Here is a 14,689-nt window from a genome sequence, read left to right on the forward strand (position 1 = left end):
GCTCTGGATCGACGTGTACGACAGCGTGTTCCAACTCCCGTCAATATTCAATATCTTCGCACAGCCATTGAAGATGAGTGGGACAACATTCCACAGCCCACAATCAACAGCCTGATCAACTCTATGCGAAAGAGATGTCGCGCAGCATGAGGCAAATTGTAGTCACACCAGATACTGACTGGTTTTCTGATCCACGCCCCTACTTTTGTTTTAAAGGTATCTGTGATCAACAGATGCATATTTGCATTCCCAGTCATGTGAAATCCATAGATTAGGGCCTAATAAATGTATTTCAATTGACTGACTTCCTTATTTGAACTGTAACTCCGTAAATGATTTGAAATGTTGCATTTATATTTTTGTTGAGTGTATTTTATTTGTGTCATAGCTAGTTCCATGACTTAATATCACATGCCAGGGTGATTCATCAGCAAGCTAACTTACATATTACGCCTTACAATAGTACTTAACAGTCCAAGTGCAGATCTGTACAAGAAAAATACATTTTTAAGGTTATGATACGGACCATGAAGGTCAGACTGCAGATTTTTGTGTATCTGGATTTAGCAGTCAATCCTTCAAAAATATGCTTAGCATACACATGGTTAGGTTATAGGTCTGATACTGTATGTCTAAATAATGGCAGCATGCATGGAATATGGCAGCTGTGTTGTTATAACAACCCTACCTCTATTTTTCTCCTGTCCACATTGTAGGGAGCCGTTGGCAGACTTGGGGACAAACCAAAATATGTTCCTGTCACAGCAGCAGCAACAACAACTACAACACTGACGACAACACCAGCGTGTGCAGGAGCAGCTTCCTAGACATCAGTTAATATTCAACGGGGAAAGGAAGTGAGTGTGATACACAAATCAATGGCATGAGAAATTACAGCCACTCTCTTTGTCACTTTTGTATGCTCTGTCTGTATGGAAAATCTACAACTACAATAACATTTCTCTTTTGGCCCTTTATTTTAGTGTAGGTCAGTTTCCATGTCGGGCCATTGTATTGAATGAGAATAGTTACCTGACTATGGGAGGCAGTTGCAGACAATTTAGTACAGGGTCGTTTCACATCTATTCCCAGAAATCTAATGGCAATCCCTGGCCTGGGTATTGTGGTGGTAGAGTAAGTCCTGAAGTTGGTAAATAAGTAATGCACCACCGTAACAACTCTTCACTTGAACTCAGTCCTGCGTAAGACCAGTCCCCTCTCACTTAAAGCATTCAGGTGGACCACTGTTATTCGATGAGTTGAAGACTACAGTGCTAGCTCAGTTACTGCATCCAACCAATCCAGAAAAAAAAATAATTCCATGGCTATGGCTGGTGCCACATTACTTAGATTTCACTTGAACAATATGTGTGAACCCATGTACAGAAAACGCATTGGTCCTATGGCAAGAAGTAGCCAAGAAAATATGCTGTGACATGCTTGCCAGACGGAAGGTTTGTGTTACAAGTGACAGTAGCTTAATACAAATTAAACAAATGGCACTATCCTATGGAAAAGACTTCATCTGCATCTGCTGCCCAGACTGATAGTGATAAGCTACCAACCAGCCCTCCTCATTCTGTACTAGTAGTACTATTAGAGAGCTGATTGACCAAAGAGTGTAATGAGCGAAGAGCGTAGGTAATGACTGTGTTTAAGTGGGACTCAAAGAGTCATCTGATTTCCTCTTATGGGAGTGAAACAGCATGATAGGCTACTTACTTCAGCCACTCCAGATGTTCTAAAGAAAGATGTCCATTATTGCCACATGTATTTAATTACCCTAATCACTCTCTCATGGTTGATTGATGTTTCATGGCTTCAGGCCAGAGCCATATATTAGATGCATATCCCCTTGAGCATGGTGAAGTTATTAATTGCACTTTAAAACAGTTACAGAGTTCAATGGCTGTGATAGGAGAAAACGGAGGATGGATCAACAACATTGTAATTACTTCACAATACTAATGTAATTGACAGAGTGAGAAAAAGGATGCTTGTATAGAATAAAAATATTCCAATATTCCATGCATCCTGTTTGCAACAAGGCACTAAAGTAATTCTGCAAAAAATGTGGCAAACAATTCACTTTGTTGTCCTGAATACAATGGGTTTTGTTTGGGGCAAATCCAATTCAACACATATTTTCAAGCATAGTGGTGGCTGCATCATGTTATGGGTATGCTTGTACAGTCATATGAAAAAGTTTGGGCACCCCTCTGAGGCTGCATAATAATTTACTCTGTTGTCACAGAAAATGATCACAGTGGCATGCCATTCATTTTCTAATTAAAGCTGAGTACTGGGGTATTGTACAGACAAAGATTTTTAGTGTAGCAATATTAAGTTGTATGAAATTAAATCAGATGTGAAAAATAGGCTATGCAAAAATGTGGGCACCCTTGCCATTCTGTTGATTTGAATACCTGTAACTACTTAGCACTGATTGGAACAAATTGGAACACACAATTGGTTTGGTGAGCTCATTAAGCCTTGAACTTCATAGACAAGTGCATCCAATCATTGGAAAAGGTATTTAAGGTGGACAATTGCAAGTTGTTGTTCTCTTTGAGTCTCCTCTGAAGAGTGGCAACATGGGGGTCTCAAAACAACTCTCAAATGACCTGAAAACAATGATTGTTCAACATTATGGTTTAGAGGAAGGCTACAAAAAGCTATCGCTGAGATTTAAGCTGTCAGTGTCCACTGTGAGGAACATAGTGAGGAAATGGAAGACCACAGGCACAGTTCTTGTTAAGTCCAGAAGTGGCAGGCTAAGTAAAATATAGGAGAGGCAAAGGCGAAGGATGGTGAGAACGGTCAAAAACAACCCACAAACCCACCTCCAAAGACCTACAACATCATCTTGCTGCAGATGGTGTCATTGTGCATCGTTCAACAATTCAGCGCACTTTGCACAAGGAGAAGCTGTATGGGAGAGTGATGCGGAAGAAGCCTTTTCTGCACACACGCCACAAACAGAGTCGCTTGAGGTATGCAAACGCACATTTGGACAAGCCAGCGTCATTTTGGAATAAGGTGCTGTGGACTGATGAAACAAAGATTGAGTTATTTGGTCATAACAAGGGACGTTATGCATGGCGGCAAAAGAACACAGCGTTCCAAGAAAAACACTTGCTACCCACAGTAAAATTTGGTGGGGGTTCCATCATGCTGTGGGTTCCATCATGCTGTGGGGCTGTGTGGCCAGTGCCGGTACTGGGAATCTTGTTAAAGTTGAGGGTCGCATGGATTCCACTCAATATCAGCAGATTCTTGGGAAAAATTTTGAAGAATCAGTCACAAATTGAAGTTACGCCGGGGCTGGATATTTTAAAGACAACGACCCAAAACACTGCTCAAAATCTACCCGGGCATTTATGCAGAGGAACAAGTACAGTGTTCTGGAATGGCCATCCTAGTCCCCAGACCTAAATATCATTGAGAATCTGTGGGATGATTTGAAGCGGGCTGTCCATGCTCGGCAACCATCAAACCTAACTGAACTGGAGATGTTTTGTAAGGAGGAATGGTCCAAAATACCTTCATCCAGAATCCAGACACTCATTAGAGGCTATGGGAAGCGTCTAGAGGCTGTTATTTTAGCAAAAGGAGGCTCTACTAAATATTGATGTGATTTTTCTATTGGGGTGCCCAAATGTATGTACCTGTCTAATTTTGTTTTGATGCATATTGCACATTTTCTGTTAATCCAATAAACCTCATTTCACTACTGAAATATTAATGTGTCCATCAGTTATTTGATAGATCAAAATGAAATTGCTGATCCAAACACGCAATTATTTACAAATAGAAATCTTTTTCATACGACTGTAATTGTTAAGGACTGGGGAGTTCTTCAGAATAACAAAGAAACAGAATGTAGGTAAACACGGGCAAAATCCTAGAGGAAAATCTGGTACCGTCTGCTTTCCAATAGACACTAGGAGATGAATTCACCTTTCTGCAGGACAATTATCTAAAACACAAGGCCAAATCGACACTGGAGATGCTTACCAAGAAGACAGTGAATGTTCCTGAATGGCCTAGACAGTTTTGCCTTAAATCTACTTGAAAATCTAGGGCAAGACCTGAAAATGGTTGTCTAGCAATGATCAAGAACCAATTTGACAGAGCTTGAACAATTTTGAAAATATTAAATGGCGTAAATGTTGCACAATCCAGATGTGTAAAGCTCTTAGACTTATCCAGAAAGACTCTCAGCTGTAATCGCTGCCAAATATGATTCTAACATGTATTGACTCAGGGGTGTGAATATTATGTCATATTTAATTTTCAATAAATGTGCAAAAAAAAATCAACGTTTTTTTTGTTCACTTATTCACCATGGGGTGAGTATTGTGTTTGGATGGGTGAGAGAAAAAATCAATTGAATCCATTTTGAATTCAGGCTGTAACACAACAAAATGTGGAATAAGTAAAGGGGTAGGGCAGCAGGTAGCCTAGTGGTTAAGACTGTTGGGCCAATAACCGAAAGGTTGCTGGTTTGAATCCCCGAGCCGACTAGGTGAAAAATCTGTTTGATGTGCCCTTGAGCAAGGCACTTATCCAGAGCAACTTACAGGAGCAATTAGGGTTAAGAGCTTCTGCTAAATGACTAATATGTGTGAATAGTTTGTGAAATGGTGTGCATGATGAGTCAGTGCAGTCTGAATGGGGAAGGTGTGATAACAGAGAAAATAGTCTTTAACTGGAGTCCTTGGTGATTGTATGGGCCTTCTACTGCCTAGCCAGACAGAATGCTGTCTATGGTACAGCTGTAGAATCCGACAAGGAACTGAGGGGACTACGTTTAACAAAAAGTTATACAGGTAGGCTCATCATCAAGAAATAGTTTGTTTACGATCTACATATTACTTCAGAAATAGAAAAAACACACGTTTGTCATTAATGATTGTTTGCTAAGGTAGCTGAAATACCAGAGGGAGAAGAGAAAAAGAAAATAGAAGGTTAGGCTGACAAAAGTCAAATAATTGGGTAAGGAGATTTGAAAAGTGAGTTCAGGCTGTGCCTGCGTGCCAGGTCTAGCTTTGTGATGACTCTTCTCACCGCCTTCAGATTGCTCTTCTCATCCTTCAGTACCAGAGTGGCCTCTGCACCACCAGGGCCACATTGATAATCGGCACTGTGTCACTGGGGCCACGTGATGAGCCTGGGGAAACAGTCACAGTACAGTGAGTAACAATACAGTCATGTAAGGGTCACACTCCCTTCAGTTTAACGAGCTCAGCCAAAAGCCAGCCATAAGGTGACTGAAAGGAATACAAAAAATGCTTCATTTTACACCAGCATCACCTTCAGCAAAGTCTGAATGCACTCCTGCAGTTTCCCTCATTTGAACAGTGCCTGAATCAGGTAAAGCAGCCCACTGTCTTCTGCTTGTACAATTTTTCAAGAGAGTTGTTGTACTATCCAGTGGGTCATAAAAACCAGCCGTATGATTTACAGATAATTACCAAGCCAGCTAGCTAACTATCAACAGCTCTTTGCAATTGTTTACCATCACAAATGATCTTTTTATGGCAACTACAGGTAATAATGCTACTGTATGCATTGGTTAGTGTGCGGGACGTTTGTAATTCCTCTATATTATATACAAACCCCATGAGACTGCTAACTTACCACTGAACAACTGTGTGAACTTTGTCCATAGGGCCGGGACGATACCAGTATCTCGATACTCGTTACTATCGTGGCAAGGAAACAAAACACGAAGCGGATTTAACTTCTTTAGAAACAAACATCATTATGTTGTCATCATTTATTTATTTTCCAAGCTAAAGCACACAACATTTTACATACGGCAGGTTTTTAAAGGACCGAAGAGTTTGGGCTGCTTCGTGTTTACATACATGGAAATAATATCGCCATGCTGGTATCGTCCTTGGCCCTATTAGTCCACAGCCACCCCAACCAGAAGGCTCCTGAACAAGGGTTCCTGGAGTGCTGTCCTCCACTTTTCATTCAAGACAAAGGTCTCTGTCGACCCATAGACAATAGAATACTCCCCGTTTGTAAATCTTACATTCGTCTCCTCATTTTGGCCGGCAAAGGGTGGCGCTGATGGCATTATCGTTGAGGAGTCTCATTTGCTCCTCTATTATGAACACAAGTGGGCAAATGACCAAAGCGATGCAGTCATCCGGACATCTCTCGTTATATTTGCCAAGCATTGAACATAACGCCGGCCAAGCCTGAAAAATTTGACTTTTACTGAAGCCTGTAGGCAGACATGCCAGAACGTTGTTATTCAAAACCAAACCCACTGAGCACAGATGTCAGTTCAACATCTAGTTTTGAATTTACATTTGGTTGACTAACGTGAATTCAATGTGAAATCAACAAAACATGTCATTCGATTTAGGTTAAAAGTTGGGTGAAAATAAGAGGAAATTCCCTTACGTTGATGATATTTTTCAAATCCAATCAGTTCTCCATGTTGATGCAACGTCATTGCATTGGCTTTTTGGGTTGAAATGACATGGAAACAATGTTAATTCAACCATTTTCCCCCCATTGGGGTGTAGCTATACGGACATTCTCTGGGAGAAACTCAATTGCATACTCCTCACCTTTGCAGTGGTTTTAGTTAAGGTAGTTGAAGCAAAGTAGCCACTTGTGAAATGCACTCATTAAACAGCCTCAGTGATCTCCATCAGCAATGTTTACCTAAGGAGCAAACGGCAAAAAGGGGATGTAGGTATAGTGGGTATAGAAAGTCACCACCCCCTTTCAAAATGTTCACCTTTTGTTGCCTTACAGCCTGAAATGAAAACACATCAAATCAGACTTTTTCCTGCTTTATTTACACACGGTAACCCACAGTATCCAAGTCCAACTCTCCTCCTCTTCCTAATGTGCAGACTCGTATGCAATAGCACTGATACATTGTGCGAGGCAACAAGTCTGCCACGTTACCAGTTAATGAACACACAGGGTTAAAATATAGGCCCAATGTACGAAGCTCTTTCATGAAAAAACGCAGAGCTAACGTATTTTGCTATTTGAGTGTGGTGAGTTGTCTGTTCGCTGTCTTTCTCTAAGACAGCAGTGGCACAAACATACAGAAAGACAACGATATATTCAGTTATAATGCAGATGGCCACATTTTTTTATTTGATCTCTTGTGCTTCAATTTGAGGGACAGATGGTTTCAAGTACTGTATCTTGAGGGTATCTCCTTATTTAGACTAAGAGCCTGCAGGGACTTCAGGAATGGCAAGATGGAAAATCCTAAATCCACGTGTATGTGTACACGTGTGGCAGGTTTGCTCTCTATCTATCTTTGTGGTCTCTGGAGGAGCGAGGTCATCCGTGGCAGGTGTGCAATGCCCTTTAGCCATCTCTTTGGTGGATTATGATGCTGTGTTCATAACCAAGTGGGATTTACCACATACGACTGGGAAAAACCCAATCCTCCATCATCCCTGAGCTCCGACTCTTTCCACATGCTGAACTTTGACGTCACATAATGACCTCGATTGCAGCATTTTCAGCAGTTAAATGCAACAGCAAAACATTATTTAATAACATAAAAAGCAATCTATTTATATTGTTTTTTGTTTACTGTACTTTTATTTGTGGTTGATGCAGCTTGTTTGCCATTTGCCAATCAGCATTTCTCAACGAGTTTAAAGCATGTGAATGCACCCATAACTTCACAACTGGTAGTTTCTACCTTCCCACTTGGTTGTGAATGCAGCATAAAACCAGGCAAGTGTGAGGGCGGCAGAGCGCCTGCCTTCTGAAAGCTACCCGCATACAAGGTTCAGTTAGCTCCTAGCAGAACTCGGCAAAGTAAAGAAAATGCCTTTGCCTCCCATACACCCTTAAAAGAACTTTGATTGAAAAATAAGAAAAAATCTGCAATATTACTGTTTGTCCCTCTTGTGACACCATAGCAACATTATATTCCTCAAAATGGTCAGAATTAATCAAAGAGGAGGTCTTAGATGTGCAATGTTACATCTAAGATGTTTGGTGCAGTATTTCTTAAGTGAAATAATGTGCATGAAAACTTGTCATCTTTCGTTGTTTGACAAGAAACACTTTATTGAAGAATCCCGTCCAGAGTTCCCACTCCTCCTAGGAGTAGTACTGTTGTCCAGTCACAAACAAATGGGCCTAGACTTCGGCTACCAAACTTTGACTTGCCTCAAGAAAAAGAGAAGAAGTTAAGAAGTGAAGTTAGGGGAAGTGTATCAGCAACAGCCAAAAGTCGGACACTAATGTGGTTTTACAACAGATCAACATGACAGTGTTGCATTGTTTATAGAAGATTCTTTATAATGTCGAAATAAACATGTCTCCAACACCCATATCACACACTCACAAACTGAAATTATATGTACATTTTACAATCAATTAGTGAGAGAGAGCTTCAAATATCACAATTATTTGTATATATTTGCGGTACACATGAATCGAAGCAAATTGGTGTCTTTGGTCACGTTTGCTTGGGTTAAACAAAAATAACGAATAATTGGTTGACAATAGAACCTAGCACAATGCAGTCAACTGCAGTCAAAACAACATGACCTTTGATCACATGATTTTTGTAAAGTTCATATAGGCGGAAGTCTGATATTTTATTCCCCCAGAATGCAAGGCAGTGACTTGACAAAAGTGATCCGCTCAAACGGATCACAAACAACTGATAAAAAATGTCTGAAGTGCAAAATTAACAAAAATGTCACAAATGTTGACATAATATATGCGGAAACTGTTTGGACTGGGAAGCATGCCACAGGCTTAATCAGGTCCATCTTACAAGGTTTTGTCTAGAAGGAATAAAGCTTTTGTCAAAATTGACTTTTTGTAGCAGGTTCAGGAGAACTTATGCAGCAGGTTAGGATAATTAACTTAGCAGGTTAGGGAAATTAGGTTAAGGTTAGGAAAGAGTTAGCTAAAATGCTAAATAAAAAATGTATACTTTTGACCTCAATTTGACCAAAGCTGTATCCCATCTACATGACCATCTTACAAGCCCTGAGGTGAGCACACCAACAATTCCCCAAACAATCAGCAAAAATTAATTCAGAGAAAATTCCTGCGAAGTTAGATCCGGTCAAACTTAAAATAGTTTATTCTAAAGAAGGCAAATGTGGTGCATAAAAAAATCATAACATCTCCATGTCAAAATACATTTTTTCAACCCTTAATTTGGCTTGATCATTTTGTCACGATCAAAGAACAGCATCTTCAGCAATAGGATAATGCAGCACACACAATATATAGCAAGCACTGCATTGGCAATGCAGCTCCTGCTTGAGTCAGCTGAGAAGCGTCACATTTAAAAACATGGAAATACCGCCTTTTGTTCCCGCCCTAGAAAAAAACGATCAAATGCCTTGTGGTTAGATAGATCACAGACTATCAATTATATTGTCCAGATACTCTAGTGGCCGCTCTAACCATGACAATAAATATCTTAAAAAATGGAAGGCATTTGAAGAAGGGTCCAGCCCCGACCTCATCTCTCACACCAGTCAACCCTCAGGAAAAGTGGGGGTTTCAAAAGGAGTGGACGTTTTGAAAGGAACCATATAAGGAGGTGTTTTTTTTTAAATGGTGCCACTCAAGACATCGTTTGGGTTATTGGACGTTAGTCATGGTCTGTAGAGATGACTGTAAGGAATTTCAGTTATGAAAAAAAAAGAGTCTATTCACACACTGTGAGCTGTGTCTTTGAACATTACCTACCGGTAGCCATGTATGTAACGTTACGTTTTTCGTAAATGTAAATGCCAGCTAACGTTGACGTTAAAAGGCTCCTTTCAAAATCCCTATTTCTCCTTATATGGTTCCTTTCTAAACCTTCACTTCTCCTTATATGGTTCCTTTCTAAACCCCCACGTCTCCTTATATGGTTCCTTTCTAAACCCTCACTTCTCCTTAAATGGTTCCTTTCTAAACCCCCGCTTCTCTTTATATGGTTCCTTTCTAAAAGCCCACTCCTTTCGACTCCCTCACTTTTCCTGAGAGACGCACTGTGAGATGACATATTAGTAGGTAGCAGCATAGAGACCCTGAGGGATGACGGCACAGCTGGACCCGATTGGGCAGTTGGGAGGGAGCAAATTCAGTTGGAACCATTCTAGCCAATGAGAGGGTAGATACGCGTGTGAACAACTGGCACAATGGTTTCCATTCAAAATTGGATATCGTGAAAATTCATGAAAACAACAATTTACTTTTTGGTCTTATTTTAAGGTTAGGGTTAGGCATAAGATTAGTGCCTGTTGGGCACTGTTTTCCCGCAGTTCTGTTGAAGACAGCGAGGGCAGGTGTTCGGCATGCGGGAGCGTAGTCTGCTAGCTTAGTCAGATAGTCCTAAGGAGGACCAGTACTCAGCAGGCGGGAGTGACGACACCATGTGCTAGCTAGATAACTAGCAAGCACGTGGTGTCGCTAACTACCAAGCTAGCTAGTACAAGGTGTCGCCCCAGCTGTGCTACTGGCACTGTAGGCGGGAGCGAAACACACTGTCTACCGGTGTCCAGTGCTTAATTTTAGCGGTATCCTGCAGGAAGCTAGCTAATGTGAAAACGTGCCTGATATTTTAATATTTAATATTTTCTTGTTGGGCCGGCAGGGTTTGTGCAACAGGCTACAATGTTGTGCAACAGCCTATAGGCTACAATGTTGCACAAACCCTGCCAACCCAACATGAATCAATTCTTAAAATATAGACCAACGCTTTAGCCATTGCTGTGTTGCGAGAGAGAGAAGCACGCCTGTATCTCTCAGAACTAAAATGAGTTTCACTTTCTATGATCTCTCTACCTCTCTGTTGTTATAGACATACGCCTGCAACTCTCATCTCTCCAGCATTGCACTTCATCATTTATTTCCTTATAGAACAATAGCTGCTGGAAGTGTGCTGGAGGGGCTGCTGCTCTCTGCTGCCTGTTCAGAAAGAAATAATTCAGAATACTGAACCAGGAGTAAGCCAATAGTTTAGCCACAGAGGATCAATAGCTAATTTTAAAAAAATAGCCTAGCTGTGGATTGTGTGTAGCCAAATCACAAGGCATGCCTCCGGAACGTGCAGCAAATCTGTCAGTAAACAACATGCAGCCAAAACAGGCCTTACTCAATATTTCGCATGCAATCGTGGGAAAACACAGTCTGGAAAGCAAATGGACCCTGCTGAAAATAATATTTTAATCTGTCTGTATGTTGCCAAGTTATCAACTTCCAAATAGGCCTATTGAGTGAACAGCATTGTTTTACAAAGTAAAGCAAGAAAGAGATAAGCTTTTGGCAGGTGAGTGAGCTGCGCATCATTGGGTGAGACAGTGAAACTGGAAAACTTTTTCACTATAATTTCCTCCTCATATTGAACAATATGTTTTCTCCGCACACCTAGGCCTAGCCTAAAGACATCTCAGGTTCTCAGTTTGTCAAAGTCAAAGCAGCCTGACATTTTGATAATTTATGAGGTATTAAAAGAGATTCTGCGGAAGTCTACAGTCATCTAAAATTATGTAGAATTGCATGAAATCCATTTATAAAAAGGCCACATTTTTCCTGGACTCCAGGCTACAAAACAATATCTCAATGTGCAACTTCTGCAAACAGCTCCACACCACTGCTCTATGCCAGTACGCCAAATCGATGATAACACATGCAATGCTAGCAAGGAGAACTCTGCTACACAGTAGGCGGGAGCGACACCATGTGCTAGCTAGCTAACTATCAAGTTAGCTAACACATGGTGTCACTAACTTTCAAGCTAGCTAGTTCACAGTGTCGCCGAAGCCTCCCGTCTCGTGTACGGGACGACCGGTAGACAGGGTCCTTTGCCCCGTTCTGTCGGGCATGGTTGTCTCCAGACACATTAGGTGGGGTGCGGGGGGTAACTAACTAGCAAGCTAGCACACAGTGTCACTAATTAGCAGCTAGTTAGCTAACACGTGGGAGGTGGTGCGACCCGTAAACAGTGTCCTTCGCCCTGCCTGTTGAGCACTGTTTTCCCACAGTTTTGTTAAAAATGGTGAGGGAAGGCGGGAGCGAAGGACTGTCTACTGGTGCCGCTCCCTCTAGCTAGCAAGGATTACTCTAGTAGACAGGGGCGAAAACTCAGATAGTTTTATTTTTCTTTTAACCCACATTCAAAAGTGTCACACAAGCATGAAGAGGTCTGCTCAGGCAGGGTTGTAGCGCTCATTCACGAAGCACAAATATACACTGAGTGTACAAAACACCCCCCTTTCCGTCAGAACAGCCTCAGTTCGTCAGGGCATTGTCACACCCTGACCTTAGATATCTCTGTTTTCTATATACAGGGGGGCAAAAAAGTATTTAGTCAGCCACCAATTGTGCAAGTTCTCCCACTTAAAAAGATGAGAGGCCTGTAATTTATCATAGGTACACTTCAACTATGACAGACAAAATTAGAAAAAAAATCCAGAAAATCACATTGTAGGATTTTTAATGAATTTATTTGCAAATTATGGTGGAAAATAAGTATTGGGTCAATAACAAAAGTTTATCTCAATACTTTGTTATATACCCTTTGTTGGCAATGACAGAGGTCAAACGTTTTCTGTAAGTCTTCACAAGGTTTTCACACACTGTTGCTGGTATTTTGGCCCATTCCTCCATGCAGATCTCCTCTAGAGCAGTGATGTTTTGGGGCTGTTGCTGGGCAACACAGACTTTCAACTCCCTCCAAAGATTTTCTATGGGGTTGAGATCTGGAGACTGGCTAGGCCACTCCAGGACCTTGAAATGCTTCTTACGAAGCCACTCCTTCGTTGCCCGGGCGGTGTGTTTGGGATCATTGTCATGCTGAAAGACCCAGCCACGTTTCATCTTCAATGCCCTTGCTGGTGAAAGGAGGTTTTCACTCAAAATCTCACAATACATGGCCCCATTCATTCTTTCCTTTACACGGATCAGTCGTCCTGGTCCTTTTGCAGAAAAACAGCCCCAAAGCGCGATGTTTCCACCCCCATGCTTCACAGTAGGTATGGTGTTCTTTGGATGCAACTCAGCATTCTTTGTCCTCCAAACACGACGAGTTTTTACCAAAAAGTTATATTTTCATCTGACCATATGACATTCTCCCAATCTTCTTCTGGATCATCCAAATGCTCTCTAGCAAACTTCAGACGGGCCTGGACATGTACTGGCTTAAGCAGGGGGACACGTCTGGCACTGCAGGATTTGAGTCCCTGGCGGCGTAGTGTGTTACTGATGGTAGGCTTTGTTACTTTGGTCCCAGCTCTCTGCAGGTCATTCACTAGGTCCCCTCGTGTGGTTTTGGGATTTTTGCTCACCGTTCTTGTGATCATTTTGACCCCACGGGGTGAGATCTTGCGTGGAGCCCCAGATCGAGGGAGATTATCAGTGGTCTTGTATGTCTTCCCTTTCCTAATAATTGCTCCCACAGTTGAGTTCTTCAAACCAAGCTGCTTACCTATTGCAGATTCAGTCTTCCCAGCCTAGTGCAAGTCTACAATTTTGTTTCTGGTGTCCTTTGACAGCTCTTTGGTCTTGGCCATAGTGGAGTTTGGAGTGTGACTGTTTGAGGTTGTGGACAGGTGTCTTTTATACTGATAACAAGTTCAAACAGATGCCATTAATACAGGTAACGAACGAGTGGAGGACAGAGGAGCCTCTTAAAGAAGAAGTTACAGGTCTGTGAGAGCCAGAAATCTTGCTTATTTTCCACCATAATTTGCAAATAAATTCATTAAAAATCCTACAATGTGATTTTCTGGATTTTTTTTCTAGTTTTGTCTGTCATAGTTGAAGTGTACCTATGATGAAAATTACAATTGGTGGCTGACAAAATACTTTTTTGCCCCACTGTATTTTGGTTAGGTCAGGGAGTGACGAGGGTGGGTATTCTAGTGTTGTATGTCTAGGGTTTTGTATGTCTAGAGTTTTGTATGTCTAGGGTTGTTGTAGGTCTAGGGGTTTTGTCTATGTTGGCCTGATATGGTTCCCAATCAGAGACAGCTGTTTATCGTTGTCGCTGATTGGGGATCATATTTAGGCAGCCCTGTTTCCCACTTTCTGTTGTGGGATCTTGTCTATGTGTAGTTGCCTGTCAGCACTCGTTTGTATAGCGTTTCGTTTTGTTATTTTGTTCAGTGTTCATTCTTTTAATAAATAAGTATGTACGCATCCCACGCTGCGCCTTGGTCCGATCCTTATAACGAACGTGACAGGCATGGACTCTACAAGGTGTCAAAAGCGTTCCACAGGGATGCTGGCCAATGTAGACTCCAATGCTTCCCTCAGTTGTGTCAAGTTGGCTGGATGTCCTTTGGGTGGTGGACCATTCTTGATACTATTGAGCGGGATAAACCCAGCAGCATTGCAGTTCTTGACACACTCAAACCGGTGCGCCTGGCACCTACTACCATACCACATTTAAAGGCACTTAAAATGTTTGTCTTGCCCATTCACCCTCTGAATGTGACACATACACAATCCATGTCTAGTCAAATGGCTACCCAGACTATTCACATTGCCCCCCCTCCCGTCTCCATACCACTGCCACTCTCTGTTGTCATCTATGTATAGTCACTTTAATCAACTCTACCTACATGCACATACTACCTCAACTAACCGGTGCCCCGGCACAATGACTCTGTACCGGCACCCCGCTGTATATATATATATATTTTTTAATGCTCCTCTTTAATTACGT

The 14,689-nt window shown here is 41.7% G+C and overlaps 1 long non-coding RNA gene across 1 annotated transcript in view; it reads right to left on the minus strand.

The window, feature by feature from the left end:
- The window catches only part of LOC149982517 (uncharacterized), a 305,212-nt gene that overhangs the window by 232,763 nt on the left and 57,760 nt on the right, over positions 1-14,689 (minus strand). The gene's annotated exons all lie outside the window — the stretch shown is intronic.

This window comes from Oncorhynchus mykiss, chromosome 7 (assembly GCF_057628025.1).
Source record: "Oncorhynchus mykiss isolate SJ-2025 chromosome 7, ASM5762802v1, whole genome shotgun sequence".
NCBI lineage: Eukaryota > Metazoa > Chordata > Actinopteri > Salmoniformes > Salmonidae > Oncorhynchus > Oncorhynchus mykiss.